The sequence below is a fragment of the Macaca nemestrina genome, chromosome X (genome assembly GCF_043159975.1).
Source record: "Macaca nemestrina isolate mMacNem1 chromosome X, mMacNem.hap1, whole genome shotgun sequence".
Lineage (NCBI taxonomy): Eukaryota > Metazoa > Chordata > Mammalia > Primates > Cercopithecidae > Macaca > Macaca nemestrina.
The window spans coordinates 4,921,406-4,927,697 of record NC_092145.1 but is presented as its reverse complement, the minus strand read 5'-3'; the positions used below and the strand labels follow the sequence as shown (position 1 = coordinate 4,927,697).

At 46.1% G+C, this 6,292-nt stretch overlaps 1 pseudogene; it reads right to left on the bottom strand.

Moving 5' to 3' along the window:
* Positions 1 to 208: 208 nt before the first annotated feature.
* On the bottom strand, positions 209 to 302 carry LOC112429212 (U6 spliceosomal RNA; annotated as a pseudogene).
* Between the last annotated feature and the right edge of the window lie 5,990 nt (positions 303 to 6,292).

Below are 6,292 nucleotides of genomic sequence, written 5' to 3'. Positions count from 1 at the left end.
TAAGCCTAAAGTTTGGGCAATGGACCCATCCCTGGGGGTTGACATTCAGTTAGAGGTTGCACGCATGCACAACACACACACACACACACACACACACACACACACACACACACAGTAGCACTTACTCTGTTTCCACAATAGTCCCTGACCCATCCACCCTTCTGTTGTGAGCCTTGAATTAGATTTGCTATTGTATTTTATTTGTTTTAATTATATGGAACACTTTGTGAACTTGTGCAGGGGCCATGCTAATCTTATCTATATAGTTCCAACTTTAGTATACGCACTGCTGAAATGAGCACTCAAATTAGGTTTGATTACAGCAAAATTAAGGATTCCTTTCCATGAAGGACAGCACAGATAGAATTAACAGACAGACAACAGATGGGGAGAAGATATTTGCTGTTTAAAAGCAACAGGAGATTAATGGATAAAATATACAAGAACATTCTGCAAAACAACAAGAAAAAGACCCAACAGGAAAGTGAGCAAAGCATATGCATAGGCAATTCTCAGGAGAAGAAACTGAAAAGGCTGGCGAATAAGTATGTGAAGAGATGCTCGGATCCCAGATTCATTAGTAATCGGAGAAATGCAAATGACAACAATGACATAGGATACACACATGTCAGATTGGCAAAAATCAGCTGTATGATGCCAAGTGTTGGCCAGAATAAGCAGAAAGAGGAACCATTGTGTGTCACTGCTGGGAGTCCTGCTAGATGGATTCAGGCGCTTTGGAGAGCCACCTAGTAGCACTTAGCCAAATCGTGTCTGTGCCCACAGTGTCCCAGTAAGCCCATTCCTGGGCATAACCTCAAGAAATTATCCTGCAAGCCCACAAAGGGACTGAGTTTCTTGTGGCTGCTGTGACAAAGTATCACTAACTCAATGGCTCAAAACAACAGAAATGTATTCTCTGATACTTCTGGAGTCAAGAGGTCCAAAATCAGTATCCTTCGGCTGAACCCCAGGTGTCAGCAGGGCCATGCTCTTTCAGGAGATTCTGGGGGATCTCCACTCCTTGCTTCTTCTAGCTTCTGGTGGCTGCCAGCCTTCCCTGGTCTGCGGCTGCATCACTTTGATGTTCAAGGCCAGCATCTTCAAATCTTTCTCTGCTCCCTCTTCACTCTGCCTTCTCTGTGTGAGTGTCAAATCTACCTCTGCCTCTCTTTTATAAGGATACGATAGTAGTGGGCTGAACAGTGTCCCCCCAAATTCACGTTCACTTAGAACCTCAGAAAGTGACCTTATTTGGAAATAGGGTCTTTGAAGATGTCATTCATTAAAATAAGGTCATACTGGAGTAGGAGGGGCCCTTAATCCAATTTCTGCTGTCCTTATAAGAGGACAAAAGGACAGAGAGACAGGGAAGGCCATGTGAAGATGAGGCAGAGGTTGGAGAGATGCTGCCACAAACCAAGGAACACCTGAGTCCACTAGAATCCGGAAGAGGCAAGGAAGGAATTCGGAGGCACTGTGGCCCTACTGACACCTTGATTTCAGACTTCTGGCCTCCAGAACAGTGAGAGAGTAGATTTCTGTTGTTTTAAGTCACCAAATTTGTGGTACAGTACTTTGATACAGCAACCACAGGAAACCAATACAACATGTGACTTCATTTCCAGCCCACCCTGAAAACCAAGGATAATCTCCCCATCTCAAAATCCTCAACATGATCACATCTGTGAAGACCCTTTTTCCATATAAGGCACCATTCACAGGCTCCAAGCATTAGGACTTGATACCTTTGGGGGTCCATCTTGAGCCTGCTATAGGGACCCATGCAAGGATGTTTATTGTACAGTGCTTGTGCTAAGACAGAATTGGAGGCAATCCAGGTGTCCACCACTGGGGAAAAAGAGAAGCAAGTGAGTGGTTACAAGCAACTCAGGAGCACACAGCAGCATGGATAGTTAACACACTCAGGGCTCAGTGGAAAAGCACCCAGTAAGAGACTGAACACACAGTCTCCAGGCCGCTACCTCTTATGTTTACTGAAAACACACACACACACACACACACACACACACACACACACACACACCTCTACACAGTTTGACAGAGCACACACTTGAGTGGCTGCCACTGAGGGGAGGAGAATTGGAGTGAAAAACAGTAATTAAAAGGACTGGAGAGATGGATAGATTGATTCAGCCAGAGAAGAATCTCACAGACCAATGATGGTGATATCATGAATTGAGAAGCAACATTACCCGAAAGCCAAACAAACAAACAAACAAACAAACAAATGGAAAGAAAAAGTCTGTGAAAGGTCCTTTCTGGGGAAAGCTGGCCACCTCTGGAAGTGCCTGGTGTGTTTTGCATAAAGACATATTGTCCCCCAGCCTGGGCAACATAGCAGGTAACAACTTGTATCTATAAAAAAAAAAAATTAAAAATTATCTGGGCATAGGCCGGGCATCATGGCTCACACCTGTAATCCCAGTACTTTGGGAGGGTGAGGCGGGTGGATCACCTGAGGTCAGGAGTTCGAGACCAGCCTGGTCAAGATGGTGAAACCCCATTTCTACTAAATATATAAAAATTAGCTGGGAGTGGTGGTGAGCGACTGTAGTTCCAGCTACTCCAGAGGCTGAGACAGGAGAATCGCTTGAACTTGGGAGGTGGAGGTTGCAGTGAGCAGAGATCATGCCACTGCACTCCAGCCTAGGCGACAGAGCAAGACTCCATCTCGGAAAAAGAAAAAAAAAAAATCCAGGCATGGCAGTCCATGCCTGAAGTCCCAGCTACCCAGGAGGCTGAGGTGGGAGGATCTCTTGAACCCAGGAGGTGGAGGCTGCAGTGAGCCATGATGGTGCCACCGCACTCCAGTGTGGGCAACAGAGCCATACCCTGTCTCAAAAAATAAATAAATAAATATAAATAAATAAATGATAAATAAAAAAGACACATTGTTCCTTCAGTTGTAGCAGCAGTAGGTGGCAGCTAGGGACCTTCATCCTTCCCTACTGTTTGGGGAGGGTGGAACCATGTGGCCTCCAGAGTGGAGAGAGGACATGCTCGCTAGCAACACCAAGGAACAAAGGAAGCCACACTAATGCCATTTGCTGTTGCCTGCCAGTTGTGTTCCATCTGCTGCACTGAGTGTTCCCTCCCAGCAGCCTTGAGCAGGCAGCTGGCATTGTTGGCTCACCCACTGGTCTTGGTTAGGCTTCCCATTATTTTATTAATTCTCGGAACACACCCTGGCCTTCCTTAGATGCAATACTTCTCTCAGTGTCACTTGGTCAAGTAGCAGGGATAAGTCCAGTGGCCCTGGAAACAGGCATCTAAACGGTCGTGAATTCTGAATCAGCTTGGTAAACGGTCAGCCATTTTTGACCCCTGGAGAGGGTTTGGATCTTGTTTGTTTAATGCCCCATTGGGCTGCTCATAGTTCCTTGTAAAGTTCCCTTTGAAAATGCCGTCCTATCGGGTACGGTGACTCACGTCTGTAATCCCAGCACTTTGGCAGGCTAAGGCAGGAGGATTATCTGAGGTCAGGAGTTCAAGACCAGCCTGGCCAACATGGTGAAACCCCGTGTCCTCTAAAAATACAAAAATTAGCCAGACATGATGGCACACGCCTGTAATCCCAGCTACTCCGGAGGCTGAGGCATGAGAATGGCTTGAACTCGGGAGGTGGAGGTTGCAGTGAGCCAAGATCACACCATTGCACTCCAGCCTGGGTGACAGAGTGAGACTCCATCTCAAAGAGAGAGAGAGAGAAAGAGAGAGAGGAAGGAAGGAAGGGAGGGAGGGAGGGAGGGAGGGAGGGAGGAAGGAAGGAAGGAAGGAAGGAAGGAAGGAAGGAAGGAAGGAAGGAAGGAGGGAAGGAAGGAAGGAAGGAAGGAAGGAAGGAAGGAAGGAAGGAAGGAAGGAAGGAAAAAGAAAATGCCATCCTGTGTTGACTATGCTTGGGAAGGAAAGAGAACCTGACTTTTAATGTCTTGTCTGTTAGTACCAAGGCCAGAGAGAAAAGGGGAGTAATATTTTGTTGTAACCTTTGCTTTATCCTCCACAAAGGCCTTTTAGCAGAACTGACCTTAAGTGTTTTAAAATCTAACAACAACAAGAAAAATGTGATGTGGCATTCAGCTGTGCTCTTGACTGGGCTCTTCTTGATCCACTTAGGGATTCATATTTCCGGGTTCACTGACAGCTGCTTAACTTTGCTATTCATTCCTGCCCACCTCCTCACACCCACTGTTGCAGTCATACCCATGAGACTCAATTTGCAAATAGAGGTGAGGAATCGGGCAATAGTTTTTCATCTCCGAAGATGCCTTAACAGCCTGCTCCAGGTCTGTGCTCTTCATGAGCAAATATTTCATTTGAGACTCACCATATTTGACACAGTTGGCAGTCCCTGTTCAAAACTGAAACTAGTGCTAAAAACAAAATTCATCTAGAGACAGCAACATATTCTTAGTTGTTTGCTTGGGAGACAGGGATTTGGCCAAACCAGGCAAGGGAAGATGAGAGAGCAGGCGGGAGTAACTTGCCTTGCTTTCCTCCCCATAAATGTCCCTTGCTGCCTGCTAAGGGAGGCCTTCAGCCAATCACTCAGCCCCTAGAGGCTCAAGTTATTCATCTGTACAATGAGGTTGGAACTAGACAAGTGTTTTCACACGCTGTTGGTGGAAGGTCCTGGGAGATGCTTCAAGAGCCACCATCGAGGGGATTTAGCAGGTGGGGATCTGGACCTCCTTTTTCAATCATCACTCCTCTGTTGTTTCTATAGGCAATAATTTCATTTGAAAAGTAATTATTTTGGTGCTAAGAAAAGCATTCGAGATTGAGCATGGTGGTTCATGCCTGTAATCCCAACACTTTGGGAGGCTGAGGAGGATTGCTTGAGCCCAGGAGTTTGAGACCAGCCTGGGTAACATACTGGGACCCTGTCTTTACGAAAAACAAAACAAAATTAGTTGGGCATGGTGGTGCCCATCTGTGGTCCCAGCTACTTGAGAGGCTGAGGTGGGAGGATTGCTTGAGCCTGGGAGGTCGAGGCTTCAGTGAGCCATGACTGCATCACTGTACTTCAGCCTGGGCAACAGAGGGAGAGCCTGTCTCAAAACAAACAAACAAAAAAACCCATACCTTGGACTAAATGAACTCTAAGGACTCTGTGTTATTTTGCTGGGCTGCCATAACAAAGCAGTACAAACTAGGGGGCTTTGAACAACAGGAATATTTAGTCTTTCACAGTTCTGGAGGCTGGAAGTCTAAAATCAGTATCACTGGGTTGAAACCAAGGTGCTGGCAGGGCCCTGTTTCCTCTGGAAGCTCTAAGGCAGAATCCGTTCCTTGCCTCTTCCAGCTCTGGCAACTTCCTGCATTTCTTGGCTTAAGGTTGCATCACTCCAATCTTTAAGAGTAGCATCTTCAAATCTGTCTCTGCTCCAGCTTCACATCACCTTCTCATCTGTGCATCAGATCTTTCTCTGCCTCCCTCATAAGGATATATGGGGTTGCATTTAGGACCTACCCAGATAATCCAGAATAGTGTCCCCATCTCAAAATCCTAAACATGACCACATCTACATAAATATTATTTATTTATTTATTTATTTACTTTTGCCATTTAAATTAACATTCTCGTGGGTAATAAGAGAGAGAGGGAAAAAAAACAAGTAAGTTAACACTCACAGGTTTTGGTGATAAGAATGTGGATCTCGGCCGGGCGCGGTGGCTCAAGCCTGTAATCCCAGCACTTTGGGAGGCCGAGGCGGGTGGATCACGAGGTCAGGAGATCGAGACTATCCTGGCTAACATGGTGAAACCCCGTCTCTACTAAAAATACAAAAAACTAGCCGGGCGTGGTGGCGTGCGCCTGTAGTCTCAGCTACTTGGGAGGCTGAGGCGGGAGAATGGCGTGAACCCGGGAGGCGGAGCTTGCAGTGAGCCGAGATCACGCCACTGCACTCCAGCCTGGGTGACACAGCGAGACTCCGTCTCAAAAAAAAAAAAAAAAAAAAAAAAAAAAAAAAAAAGAATGTGGATCTCTATTGGGGGACCAATTTGTAGCCTACCACAGGCCCTTTCAAAAATAAGGTTCTAAGATCCCCTTTCCCCCAGATAATTCCTATCTCAGTAGCTTTCTCAACCTTCTCATGTCTTAAAGAACCTAAAAGAAGGCCAGGTGTCTTTTTTTATTCTATTTATTCTGTTTCTTTTTATTTTTATTTGGAGGTAATCCCAGCACTTTGGGAGGTCAACACGGGTGGATCACGAGGTCAGGAGTTCAAGACCAGCCTGGCCAACATGGTGAAACCCCTGTCTCTAC